At 37.4% G+C, this 14,367-nt stretch overlaps 1 protein-coding gene across 4 annotated transcripts in view; it reads left to right on the top strand.

Moving 5' to 3' along the window:
- SLIT3 (slit guidance ligand 3) overlaps positions 1–14,367 on the top strand; it is a 772,326-nt gene that overhangs the window by 501,968 nt on the left and 255,991 nt on the right. The window lies entirely within an intron of this gene.

The following is a 14,367-nucleotide window of genomic DNA, read 5'->3' as shown; positions in this document are numbered from 1 at the left end:
TATTATATGCCCAAAGCACAAGTATGACCATATAACTTCTCAGTTTAGAAAGCCCCTATGGCTCCCTTTTGCCTCAAAACCTCCCCCTTATATCTCCCAACCTAATTATGTTTTTTTCCCCATCATGAATTCTTCAGTTTAGCTAAAAATGACTTATATGACATTCCACCTCTGTCTGGGCACATTTGTACATTCTCTAAATATACTTCCCTCTGCCCTTTATCTCTTAAAATCTTTCTGTGAAGGGGAAATCTAGGTGGTACATGGATAGAGAACCAGCCCTGAAGTCAGAAGGTCCCGAGTTCAAATCTAGCCCTCAGACACTTAATACTTCCTAGCTGTGTGACCCTGGGCAAGTCACTTAACCCCAATTGCGTCAGCAAAAATATATATTTCCTTCAAAGCTTAGTTCAAGCATTATCTTTCTTGAGTCCCTTGGCAGCCAGTGCTTCCAGAATCTGAAGTTACATTGCAGTACATATAATATATACACATATCTACAGGTGCGCCCTGTGTACATGTACACAATGTTTGTGTGTATTGCACCAATATACACATATGTTTACATATATGCATGTTTATATATATATATATATATATATATACACATACATGTGTATGTGATGTGTATTGGCTATCAAGAAAGAATGTAATCTCCTTGAAGGAGAGGTTGTTTTAATTTTGCCTTTGTATCCTTATAAATAGTAAGTATTTAATAAATGTTGGTGACTGATTCTATGCCCTTGAGAAAGGGAGAGACAAATGGCATCTTTAGTATGACACTGCTGGTCAGAGGCAGAGGTAGGTATAAAACCCAGTCAAGTATTCTTTCCAGTGGCCCTTATTGCCTTCTCACAGCCTCCAAACAAGGGAGTGTGTTTCTGTTGTACTAGTGGTGACTTTGGGTGAACCAAGACCATTGGGTATGAAATAAAAGACTGGGGATTACTAGAATACAGGTGGTGAGGGCACATTGTCTCCTGGGAGACAGTTGGTTCAGTCTGGCCAAGTAAGGCATTTATTTCAGAATGATTCTAACTTGTCTTCCAAACTCCATGAAATCCAGGGACCCAATGTTGAAGTGCTTTCTTTTATATGACTGAATAGTGAAGTTAGAAGAATTGGTTGTATTTGGCACGAGGATTACTATAAAGGCTTTGCTTCCCCCACCCCCCAATACTTCATTTTTTCTCTGATATTATCTGTGCTCATGTCCCATATCTGCTGCCTTTCATTCTAACTGGCCAGAAATGGAACTTAGAATAAATATTCATGTTAACTTCAAAGTTTGTGGGAATCTATCAAGATAAGTCAATTTTTACATAAATAACCAATAAAATAGCATAGATTTTCTGTTCATCAATAGCTGAGCATCCACAAGTGTGAGTTATTAGCAATAACTATAATTACTTTGAACTGAACAAATAAGTAGATTGAAGGATCATGAGGAGAAATGCCTTTCTTTAGAATTAATGCAGCTTAATGGCTTAAGCGCTAATATGTTTCATCTGATGTTGGGCTTTGAGAAGCCAGCCTTGTAACTAAGAATACTGAGCTCCTGCTGAATAGCTTTACTGCTTGGATGGAAGATAATTTTCAGTCATTCTGAAGCTGCATTGATTTTATCGGCAGAAGGCCCTAGGATAGTGTTTCACCTTCAGCACAGAGACTTCACTTGTTTAATGGGCTTCTGAAAAGTAACAACATGGAATGGGGATCACCTCGGACTGTAGCATTGCATCCAAATTTCCTAACACCTGGACAGCTCTAATAAGTAATGCAGAAGACTCCATTATAACAAACAATTATGGAGCCATTATCTCACTGGACCAAATGTTGTTTTCTAATTAACAGATATTCTTAAAACTAAGTCTGTGTTGCTTGAATTATATAGATTGTCTATGAACATGGACATAATCATAAATAAATCATAAATTATACATAACCATAAATAGATAACCTATAAATAACCCATAATTTTTTGGTATCTATGCATTATCCAGAGATTCAGAAGAAGGATCCCAGAATATTAAAGGCTTTTCGCCCTATATATAAATTTACTGAAGGACACAGTTATGAGATGCACAGGTCGTTCAGACTTAGATGGGTAACATTATACTTTTTTTTGATGAAACATACCTTTTAATGGCATAAGAGCCATTGAAGAATTAAAGTTTCTGTATATATTCTGTATTCCTCAGATGCTTATTTAAGTCACTATGTCACTTTAGCTATATAAATTTATTTTGATCAAAGATTCTAAGTTGGGTGGTCCTCAGAAGCAAAACCTTTTTAATTACATGAATAGAAATAGAGACTGGATCTTTGATTGCTTTGATATAGGGAACATCGAGAGGATGAAGCTCCCCCTCCCAATGGAGATCCCATACCTTTTCTGCTTAGAATGGAGAGGGTTAGTGACTTGCCTGATGTCACATAGCCAGCTTGTGTCAGAAGTGAGACACACAGTAATAGATGTATTTAATCAGGGAAAAATAGATGGGTCAGAGAAGAAAGAAGGAAGAAATTGGATATTTGTAACCCATCTAGACTAGGTACTCCTTTAAGGAGCAAGATCATGGAAATAGGTTTTGTCATCTAAGAAGTATACTTCAGTAGCAAAAAAAGAGATGGTAGTGTGACTGCAATACCCTGCAGGTTAACAAGGATAAACTTATCAATACTGTGGCCTGCTATTTTACCTTGTCCATGGGACCATGTTACCTTTAATCTTGTCCCTGAAGTCAAATTCTCAGCGTCTGGTTCTATTATTGAACCAAGGAGAGCAGCTTCTTGTATGTTCTGTCATTTGAGCTTCTAAGTAAAGCTCTGGGGAAAAAGCAATAACATGGACATAGAAAAAAAAAGGGTAAGCCATTCAAATAATCCCTCCTGGTTTCCCTAGACCTACAGAAATGAAACAAATCCCAAGGCATATGCTTGAGTTCTACTACCACTTCACTTCATCCCATCCCCCTAAAAAAGTGCTGGAGGTGGAGAAAGGAGCATGGAAGGAGAGGGTTTCTCAAATAATTTGCTCATTACAAAATAAACAAATATCTCTCAGGGACATATTGGTGTGAAAGGCTTTTTTCATGGCCAACTTCCCATCCCTGAGTGCAGAAGTAAATTATCCAGTATTTTGTCAGTTATATAACCTATATCAATTTATCTGCCTGTTCACAAGAAAGTGAAAGGCAAACCCAGGTTAGTTATCAATGATGGGACTAACCATAAGCATAAACTGAATTGTGAGGTGGTTAGGTGAGACTCTGGGACACAGTACTGTCATCCTTATTCTTCACACTGTCCATTCCCTTCCCTATCATGTGTCTTGTCTCCCCCTCCCCCTTTCATACAGAAAGGAGAAGATTCCATTTCTTAATTGCAGAGCTGTTTGGCATGGGAATGAGTTTATGGAAAAAGAGAAGACACAATTTGGGCCATTTCTCTAGAGAAGACAAGAGAACAAGGACTTTCTTTCAATTAATCAGCAAATGCTTGGCTCCAGGGTCTCCACAAGAGAATTGATTTACATAAAGCCACTTCAAAAGATGAATTTGACTCCCCCTTACTCTTATTCTGCCCAGCCACCATCAGGCATGTTAGTGGCTTTCAGATTGACAGTGTCAACCTCTACAATCAAATTAGAGATGAAAGCATCTGATGTCAGCCTGGGCAAGGGGAAGAAAGAGTGGGGGGTGGGGGTGGGTATTGAGTAAGACACAAAGGAGAATAGATCAGAGAGCCAAGTAGTCCTTTTATAAACCCATGATGCTAAAAGGCAACATCCAGCCTTGGGAAAAACAAGGCACCTAGATTCCGTTCTCCAAAACACGGTGGCTGTACATAACTAGCCTGCTAAACTGGCACAGCCCTTTGGGTCAAATGATGAAGAAAGATCTGATCAGATGAAGGGTTTTACCCAGACTTTTTTAGATTTTAGAAACTGTTCCACGTTACAAAAACCACAACTAGAACAAAGACTCTTCAAGCATGCTCACTAGACGAGTCAATTGATTAACAAGCATTTGTTTGCTTGAGTCTATTGAGTGCAAGGCTAGGCTAGTCTGTAGCTGAAATGGGGACAAACCCGACCAGGGATATGTTAGTCCACAAAGGTCTTACCTTACTTGAGCATATAGTCAAAAGGGCCAAAACTAGAGTAATGAGACTAATGAGGAATTCCAAAGCCCCTATAATATAACAGTCCGAGTGCTAAACTGTGATAATCCTAAGGATTAGTAAGCAGACTGAAAAAATCTGCACTGGTACCATTTGTCAGAGATGATCAGTCAATTATAATGCTATTTCATGAACACAAAGAGCTGTTAGTTTGAATTGCATATGATAATTAAATGAATGAAGATAGTATTTGCAATAGCATTCTTGGTTAACCCTGCCAGCCCCAGTTTGGTGGCAGGCTTGGAAAAGCTGACTCTACGATTGGAGACAAAGAGCTTGATCTTCCTTGCTGGGAGAAATGGTTAAATTACTGGAATTACTTGAGTTCTGACTATTCTGTATCTTTTATTAGCTTCATATTTCTTCCTCCTCTTGTCAAAAACTCTAACAAAGTTCATATTTAGAACTCATATTTAGACCTAATGGTCATCTGTGAAATCAAAAAATTCTTTCTCTTGACTGGGGACAAAAGTTCATTCAGGGTAGTCCTAAGGGGCATCCTAGAATGCAGTTATAACTCATACACTCATTCTCTCAGACTCCAGGCTGAAATTTGGAATCAGTCTAAACTCTGGCTGTGTGACCTTAAGCAAGGTGCTTCCTCTCTAGGACACAGTTTGTTCATCTGTTAAAAAAACAAGGGGATCAGACTAGACTCTTAAATCTAATAAATCTGGGCTCATGGGATTTGAAGCCAAAGGGTCTGGGGCTCCTGTATTTTAGTATAGTATTATTTTTTCCTATTTACATGTAAAGATAGTTTTCAACATTTGCTTTTATAAGATTTTGATTTCCAGTTTGTATCTTCCTCCCTTCCCTCTCCCCAGAATGGCAAGTAATCTGATATAAGTTATATGTGTGCAATCATATTAAACCCATTTACACATTAGTTTTCTTCTGAAAGAAGAATCAGGACAAAAGGGAAAATCCATAAGAAAGAAAAAACAAAACATAAAAAAGTAAAAATAGTATGTTTTAATCGGCATTCAGATTCCATAGTTTTTCTCTAGACATGGATGGCATTTTCTATCATGAGTCTTTTGGAATTATCCTGGATCATTTTATTGTTGAGAGGAGCCAAATATGGCAAAGTTGATTATCACACAATGTTATTATTGTGTACAGTATTCTCCTGGTTCTGCTCACTTCACTTGGGCTCCACATCAGTTCTACCACCAATATAATGTGACCATAGGAAACTTGCTTTTTCTGGCCTCATTCACCCCTACACTCACCCCTCCTACTCAGTAAAACTGGGAGAAAGCATAAGACAAAAAGCTAACGAAGCCAAATGCTTGAATTTGTCCTCCCCATCTTATTCTCTGTGGTTTTTTCTCTCCTAACAAATTTTGAAACATTTCTTTTTGGAGAGGACAGTTTCTAGAAGTTTTCATCAGTTGCACCATTTTTGTAATCTTTTAAGAGGGACATCTCTACTTCCCAACTCAGTTTCCAGGATATAAATACTTCCACTAAGTGCTTAGCCCAGTTCATACCTATCTTTTGTCCCTAAACAGGAATTCCAGAACAATTCTTCATTCAGTAATCTGTTTCTTTTCTACCCAAATCTACAAGAGGAATTATAACTATACATACTCAACTTTGCTAACTACATTTGTTTTATATCTTTCACAACTGTTCTCCAGGGATTTGAGTTTCTCTGGTGTAAAAGTGGCATCCATTCTATTTACATCTATGTTGTTGTCTGCCTTCTTAAGTGTCAGGAATCCCCAAGCAACTGATATATAGATGTTGAATTTAAGTAAAACAAATATAACACCTCACCACAGTCAGAGTTTGATCCTGACATTTAAGTGATACTTGCTTATCAGCTACAAGTTTTTGCCATAAAGCCAGACTAGTTATCTTAAGTTTTTTTTTTAAATTTAGTTTCATATTGATGACATACTGATGTCTAATAAGCTAACTTTGGGCAATTACCATGGCCCCAGAGGATGTTGGTCAGCTTTGGGTCTTTACTTTTTCTTTCTTTTTTTTAATACATTTATTTATCTTATTTTTAATTTATGAAATAAAGCAAGTACTTCCATAACATGGTATAATAAAAAGTATGATTACACATGAAATTGCAAGTCTATTATGTATAATTGCTATTACTTTTATAGATAACAGTAAATTTATCATGTAAATTTCTTTTTTTCCCCTTCCCTTCCCACACCAATTCCTCATATTTATAAGATCACAGTTCTGGACCCAAACAAAATAAAACACCATATTCTAGGTACCATTTTGAGTAATATAAATATATATACTAGTATGTGCATATATGTAATTATATATGAATTGTGATGTACTTAGACTGATCATGCAGGTATATTTTAACTAGTCATACAAGCCTGACATTTAATACTAAGGATCTCTGCTTAGCAAGTTATTAAACCTCTGGTTGGGATGGCTTGGATCTTTTTCATGAATTTTCCTAAGAAGGCAAAATGGGGGTGGAGGGGTAAAGAAAGAGAAAGAACGCATTGCTTTTGTTGACATCCTTCTTTCATTTAATAACTTTTTAATGTCACTGAAGCAGCTAGAGATAAAAACTCCTGCTGTTCCCTCAGCAAGAATATATTCAGAAAATAAGCTTTGGTGTATTGTGAAAGAATTGTTTCTTGCTTCCTAGTCAATATTTTGATTCTCTGACTCCCCAAGATTCATAGGTTTATTTGGGAATCATTTTGGAACCTCTGCTGTATTTTCCCTTGGACAAAAGAAGCCCCATAATAGAAAAGCAGCAAAAGAAATGGGGGCTTTGTTACTGAAACATGTGCTCTGGCCTCATTCAGCTTTGACAGTGACCCAATGGCAAAGATGTGATCTTGCTTATTAAGATAAATTGCCAGTAGGAGAGATTTACTTATTAGGATGAATTCTCAGTGAAGTTCACATTGTAAACCTCCTGAGGAACCATTTCTCTCCTGGAAGTCCCTTGTGCTGTTTAAGACAAAGGTGAGCAGAGCAATTTTTTATTTTTTTCTTGAAACACATAGTGATATGTAGCAGATTTATTCTGGGGGTAGGGGGTAAGGGGAAGATCTTCACATAGCTATCCATATATAGTATTACCTTTCCTTCTTCTATTTTCCTTCCCTCCTTTCCTTTCTCCCTTCATCTCTTCCTCATTCTTTCTCCTATCTTTCTTTCCATCTTCCTTTCTTCCCAAGTCTGAATCCCATAAATCCATGAAGATAGAATCCAAAGCTCAAGAATCTAGGATTCTTGGTCCTAGTTTCTAATATCTAATAATCTAATAAATGAACCTAGGAAATTCACATTTCTTTAATTCTTCTCCCTTCTCTACATTAGACTGATCACTTCCTACATCTTTAATGACTAGCCCCTCCACAAGTAAAGCAAAAAGAAATACTTGAATATTATTATCTTCCTCCTATACCTTCTGATTTATTCTATTCTTCTGTAAATTTTGAAAAAGCCTAATATGACATGTTGGTTTGGAGGGGATAGTTCCCAGAAACCTTCATGATTCCTTTGTGTCTTTTAAGAGCACAGTCTCTATCTGCTTCCTAGCTCAGGTCCAGAATGTAAATACTCTGAGGAAGGATTTCCTCAACCCAGTCTATACTTGCCTTTTGTCCTAGATCAGGAATTTGAGAGCATTCCTTCATTTACAGACAAGTAGTAGGTGACATCTCCTCACCACAGGTCTTAGAGAAGAATTCTATACTTAAACTGATACATGATCTATAAATATTCAGTCTTGCCACTCCTGACTTAAGAATCAAAAAGACCTGATTTCAAATCCAGCCTCAAATTGCATTTATTAGTTAACTCAGTTACTCTCTCTCAGCTTCAGTCTTCCCATCTATAAAATGGGAACAATAATAGCAACTCTAGTGCTTCATAAAGTTGTGTAGACTCAGCAAGTTGCCATATGTAAATCACTTTGCAAACCTAAAAGCACTATATGCATTCTAGCCATTATTACTATTATAATGAGAAATTTTAAGTCTCCAAATAACTTATTCTGATACCCATTATGGCAGTGAACTATATATATATATACACATATAAATTCAGATTAATTTTAGACTAAGCTAAAAGGAATTTAGAAGACAAATAAATCTATTATTGCCACCTCCAAATTGTTGAAACCATTCCATATAAAAAGATCATTATTTTTAAATTTTAACTTCTTTTTTTTTTTTTGGATAATGATGAACTTACTCCTACTAAGTTTTCCATTGTCTCTATTGTGTTGCAGACATGGAAAATGGTGTGCATTGGTGGGAGTGAAGTAGGTATGAAAGTGCAGTGAAGACAGAAGAAGAAAATGGAGCAATCCCTCCTTGAATACTAGATTCAGTTCCCCTTGTTTGCTCAGCTCTTCATGCCTTCGTTGCTGTCTCTAATACCTATATTTTGGCTGGTGTAGCTTTCAGGATTATTTTGCTCAGTCAAAAAGATTCTTGCTAAGGCAAACCTATTGCTTCAAAGTTCTTCTGTCTGTACACATATCTAGTCCAATCTTCTGTTAGACTCTTCCAGTCCAGTTCTCATTCATTTCCCCAAGGAAACCAGAAGTAAAAATAAAATCTTATCTCTAAAATTTGTCTAACAGTAGTATCCTGTAGCTCTGTGGTTCTGTGTGGAAAATAAGCAAAGAGAATTTTTTTTCTCCCTAGATCTCTTCCTTTGATTTCATGAAAAAAATAAACAGAATGTATATGTTTCCTTCAGTATAGGAACTGCAAAATCCAAATCTCTCTCCCCTTCTCCTTTATCCTTACAGAAAACAAAAACACATATGTATGCACACATACATATGTACAGACACACACAAACACCCATAACAATCATAACCATGAAAGTCAGTGGGATGAACTGACCCATGAAATGGAGGAGAGTGGCACAATTAATTAGAAAACAGACTCAAACAATATATGATGTTTATTAAAATATACTGCAAACATAAAAATTTATACAAAATTAAAATGAGGTATAATAAATTCTACTATGACTTAGGATAACTTGGAAAAAACAGAAGTGTCCAACATGAATTCAGACAAGGCAAAAGTAAAAATATCCATGAATAAAAGAGATAAACAGATGAACATCTTTCCCTTTCTCCAGATACTTGTGGATAACACTCACTCAACAAGCATTTATTAAACAACTGCTAAATGTAAGATGTTGTGCTAGGCCCTAAGAATACAACTGCAAAGAATTTTTTCAATAACTTTACATTCCAATTATTGAAGAAACTTTTGCAGGTAAACCTTGCTAACTAGAAGAAAATCTTTAGAACAAATACACTACCTTCTTCTACTGACCTCCCCTTCCCACTAAGAGAATCTAGTTCCCCTCTACCTCAGGGGACAGTAGAAAAAAGGTGTTTTCGCACTATATATCCATTGCTATCTGTACTCTTCTTGTCAGAAATGGGAGATTTTCAAAGTTGGAATGAGCCTTCCTGTTTATAGAGATCCGTAGTTTTGATGTGATTGTGGGAATTCTTTAGAAATTGGAGAACTACCAAATTAGTCACACACTTTTCCAAATTTAGAGAACTTAACTATAACAAAACAAAACAAAACCCCACATTCTCTTTCTTGAACAGGTGATATAAGCATTAGAGAGGCTCCAGCTTCAGGGTACTCTGTATAAGGTTACCCCTGGAGAAAGGGAAGAGAACCCATATAGTAACACTTCAACCAGGCGGCTGAAACTGGAGTCATAAGAGCTGATTTCAGATCCTGGTTTTGTTTCTTACTATCTGAAGGACACTGGGCAAATCATTTATTGCCTTAGGACCTTGATTTCTACAATTTTAAATTGAAAGGTTTGATTTACATGACATCCACAGTCCCTTGCAGCTGCAGAACTTCACCTATTCTGCCTACTATACAAGATGTCATTTTACTTGGATAGGATTTCTGGGCACAGTGAGTTTGACCTGGGCAAGGGTGACTGCATAATGCAAAGAGCACTTTATTTACAGCCATTTAGTTTACTGGAAGCACAGTTTCCCCATATGTAAAATGAAGCCATTAGAATATATTCTTTCTACGGGTCCTGCCAATTTTCAGTGCTGTGATTCTAGAAGTCCTCGTCTATTTCTGGACAAAGAAAAGAAAGATATTCAGATTATTGTATGGACTTAAGAGGAGAAATGAGGAGAAAGGGCATAGAAGTGGTGCAAGGAAAGAAATGGGAGACAGGCAGGCAGAAGAAGTTGGGAAATGTCTTTTACTGATTCACTGAGGACAATTGAGGACTGATATCATGGAGAGGGCTGCGGGAAGCACTTTACAGCAGCTATACTGAAACTAGACAACCTTTCAATCCATTTATCAAAGTGTCTACAGTTCCCGTTTCAAGGCAGATGAAGCAATAATAAATTTGTGAAGAAAGTTAATCTGTGTCCAAAGCATTTTAGTAAATTAAAAAGAGGGGGGGCAGATGGGGGATATATTGGTTCTTGCCAACTCCGATTTGACTTACTGTCTCCTTAATAAGTTCTCCCTGGTCTTGTATTTTTGGATAGAATAATCAGCCGGTTAATCATTTTCCGGAAGCTAAAGAATGCTCTCTAGCTAATGCAGTTCTCGATTCTTCTAAGACTTTAATCATTTTTAAAATGTACTAAATCCCTTTCCCCATTTTCCATTGCAGTAAGCCCATTTCCTAGCTCTCTCCTTTTAGTCACCTGCAGAGATTGCCCCTTGTTCATGATTCACTTAGAAAGACTACTATAGGCTTGTAGAATCATATATTGAGAATTGAAATGAATCTTCGAGGTTATCTGGCCCAACCACTTCCATTTTACATGCAAGGAAATTGTGACCCAGAGAGGTAAAGTAATTTGCCTAGAGACACAGGTATTAAGTTCACATGTTTCTTCTTTGGGGAGAAAAATATGCTATTTCTGAGATATTCCCAGAATTTTTCTGCTTTTGTCTCCATGAAACACCCCTGCCATGAAGGGTGAACCACTAAAAACTTAGCAGGCAAGTGTCTAGAAATAGTGTCCTGGGCAAAATGGATAGAATTTGTTATTTTTATTTAAGCTTCAGTTAAAAGTAGTTGCAATAGTCTTTCTCAAGGTTGGTGCTCCTCAGTGGTTCTGTGTTTTGGAATCAAGCTGAGAAAAACATGTTATTAGTGGCCCTCACAAAGACCCTGCTATAATTATGAAGGGACAGTTACAGAAAATGAAGCTTGTAGCCCTGAACTTTCTTCCCCACTTCATCAGTAAGCCCTTTTCAGCTGTCAGTTTGTCAGACCAGTCAAGGTATTTATGAAATCAAGAGACAATCCTGCAGATTGATGGCAGCGGTATTGTTATCCAGAGAAGAATAGCTCAATGGAAAATAAAATTAATAAAATTTACAAGCAGATTGTCATAGGGAGCAGATGAATTTCCTACAATTTCCTGTTTGGTTGGACTTGGGAAAGTGATGCTGAGCTGTAGTAGTAGTGTAAATTAGGCTCATTAACTATGAGTAGGACCAGGCATCTTGCTCAGCTGAGGGGACTTGATTCCAAAGGTGATCTTCCACAGAAAATATATAGCAAAAACCAGTGTGTACTTTGTTGGGTCCTGAATTCTTAGTGAAGCTCAGAATTCTGTGTGTGTCAGCATCATGAATTCAGCCTTTGTAAAAAGGTCACTCTCCTTTCCCGAAGCAATGCCATCCCAACTCTTGCCCATTCCTACAGTTTAGCTGTTCTTCCAGAGCTATTTTGCCAAAATAACATCTGCCCCATGGTGTTTCTGGCCCCACAATAGCAGATTGCAGCTGTCCCTTCATTGCCTGCTGCAGATTGAGAGTCCAAGTGTTGATTCTGATATATCATCTATGCCCCTCATATCTCTGTACCCTTCCACCAGTTTAATGATCTATTTTTTGCCATTTTAGTGCCTTAAGTTCCTCTTCATAGTGGAGGAGACAGTAAAAGCATATATTGGAGGCTGTGGGGTATATTCTTTATCAGGTTGACTGGGGAGGTCAGCCTCTGTTTGACTGCAGCTGAGAAGAGGCTTGTCTCCCAACAGTCTAGTCCGTCTGTGAGTGTCTGAATGAAAACAATTGTGCCCGCTGAGAGCCCTGGGTGTAGACTGGATGACTGGGAAAAATTGAATTAGTTTGATGACAAAAACTTCGTCCCTCTTTTTCCTTGGGTCTGATGGAAAACAGTAGAGTGCCCTCAGTGACACTTTCTGACCTCTGGTGTCATCATGGGTTTTTGTTCAGGGACCAACTCCAGGCTGGAGCCCTCTCATTGAATCAAGCTGATCTGGGGGAGGCTGGGGTGGAACTCATTGTAGGTCCAAATCGACTTAAACAGTAGAAGAAAAAAAGAAAATGGATTTGAGATGGTGAGTCCCCTATCACTGTACCCCAAAAATCACAGTGACCTATGACTACCACCCAAAAATGAAACTGAATCCCCAGCATGAATTGTACCTGGCACAATGAACCTATCAAAAAAATTGATTCCAGTGAGCATCATTGAGAAAGATTTGGACATCTAAAGCATCTTAGCATCTCTCTAGGTATAGGAGAGATAAGGGGGTGTTTTTTGGGGGAAGGAATTTCATTTTGCCTTTCCTCTATTTCTCCCATGACTTTTTTGGTTACTATTGTTATTTAAAAGAGTAAAACTAACAAGTTTTCAATGAAAGTTAATCACTATTATTTAAGTAGCAGGACCCCTTTCTAGACATATCTGGATAGAGTTTTGCTTTTTTAAAAAGATATCTTTAAAACATCACTGAATTGTAATTGTGAGTCCAGAGATAATTGTGTTTATATCTTCCCATAATATAGAGTAGATTTTCACCCAGATGCTTCAGTAACCTATCTTTATTGAAGTAAACCTATTTTGTTTAGGACATAGCATAGAAGTTTGGTAAGATCACCTTTTTTATGGAGTTTACATATAAATCTGATAAGTTTATCTTGAGTGATAAGGAGAAATCTTAGAGTCTAGTCTCTAGGTCTCTAGTTTCTTAGGTTCAGCAAATCATTTAATCACCCTGATCCTCTTTGGGAAAAGAGGCAAAAACAGCATAGCCTTGTAGTAGCTATAAGACTATTCTGAGGATCAAGAAGCCTTGCCTCTCATATATATATTACAGAAACATGTGTAAATCACTTAAACTCTTAGTGCCTCTGTCAAATCTTTGAAACTGTGAGTTTGAGGCTTTATTTCCATTTGCATCAGTGGAAGAATTTTCCATACCAAGAGTTCCTCACACCAAAAAACTCATATTCAGACTTCCTCTTAAAAGTAGAAAAACACATTAGCTGGTTTAATAACATCTGCCTTGTTCAAGGATGAAAATGGGGTAGCACAACATCACAAGAAAATTTAAGATGTTACTATGATTATTGAGTTCTTTAACTCTCCATTGAAATCTAAAGTAGCTCTTAGGAGAAGTAGGGTAGTGTAGTGAGCACTGGACCTAGAATCAGGAGACTTGGGGTTGGAATGTCATTTCAGATACTAATTAACTATATGTACTTAAGCAAATCAATTCACTCTGTGGCCCTTGGTTTCTTTTCTAAAATGAGAGAGCTGGACCACAGGATTTCCAAGGGTGTCTTTAGCTCCAAATTTGAATCCAAATATGGATTCAATATATGACTGTGCCATTGACTAAAAACGTTTCCTGTTTTGTTCTGTTCCCACCGATACCTCCGATTATTTTTCAGTTCATTTAAAATATACTTTGCATTTACTCAGCTGTATACACGTTGTATCCACCCACTCCCCTGTCCCAGAAAAATGTAAGTTCCTTGAGGGCAATGAATGATTTCACGTTTGTCTTTCTATTCTCCATGCCTAACATAGTGCCAGCTACATAGTAGACACTTGGTAGGTACTTCCTGAACTGTATCAAACTGAATTAAAATATTTCCACAGGCTCAGTTCTTTCAGAAAATGTTATGTTATTCTTAGAAAAGGCAACTAAGACCTTATGGGTTATAGTAATAATGTTAGGGAACTCTATACTTGGTGGAAATCAAGCTGCTGGATTAGCCATCCTGTTATCCACCTGAATGGGAATGCTGTTAGCCGTGTTTAGCGCTAGCTCAGCTGCCGCCCACAATCTCTACTTGGGGCAGGTTTGCTGAAATACTATTGGAATTCATCATTCTTGTCAATGAGAAGGTCAGGAGTGGGGGATGGGGAGAGGGG

The sequence above is a fragment of the Sarcophilus harrisii genome, chromosome 2 (genome assembly GCF_902635505.1).
Source record: "Sarcophilus harrisii chromosome 2, mSarHar1.11, whole genome shotgun sequence".
Classification (NCBI taxonomy): Eukaryota; Metazoa; Chordata; class Mammalia; order Dasyuromorphia; family Dasyuridae; genus Sarcophilus; species Sarcophilus harrisii.
This window is presented reverse-complemented; position numbering and strand designations above follow the sequence as displayed.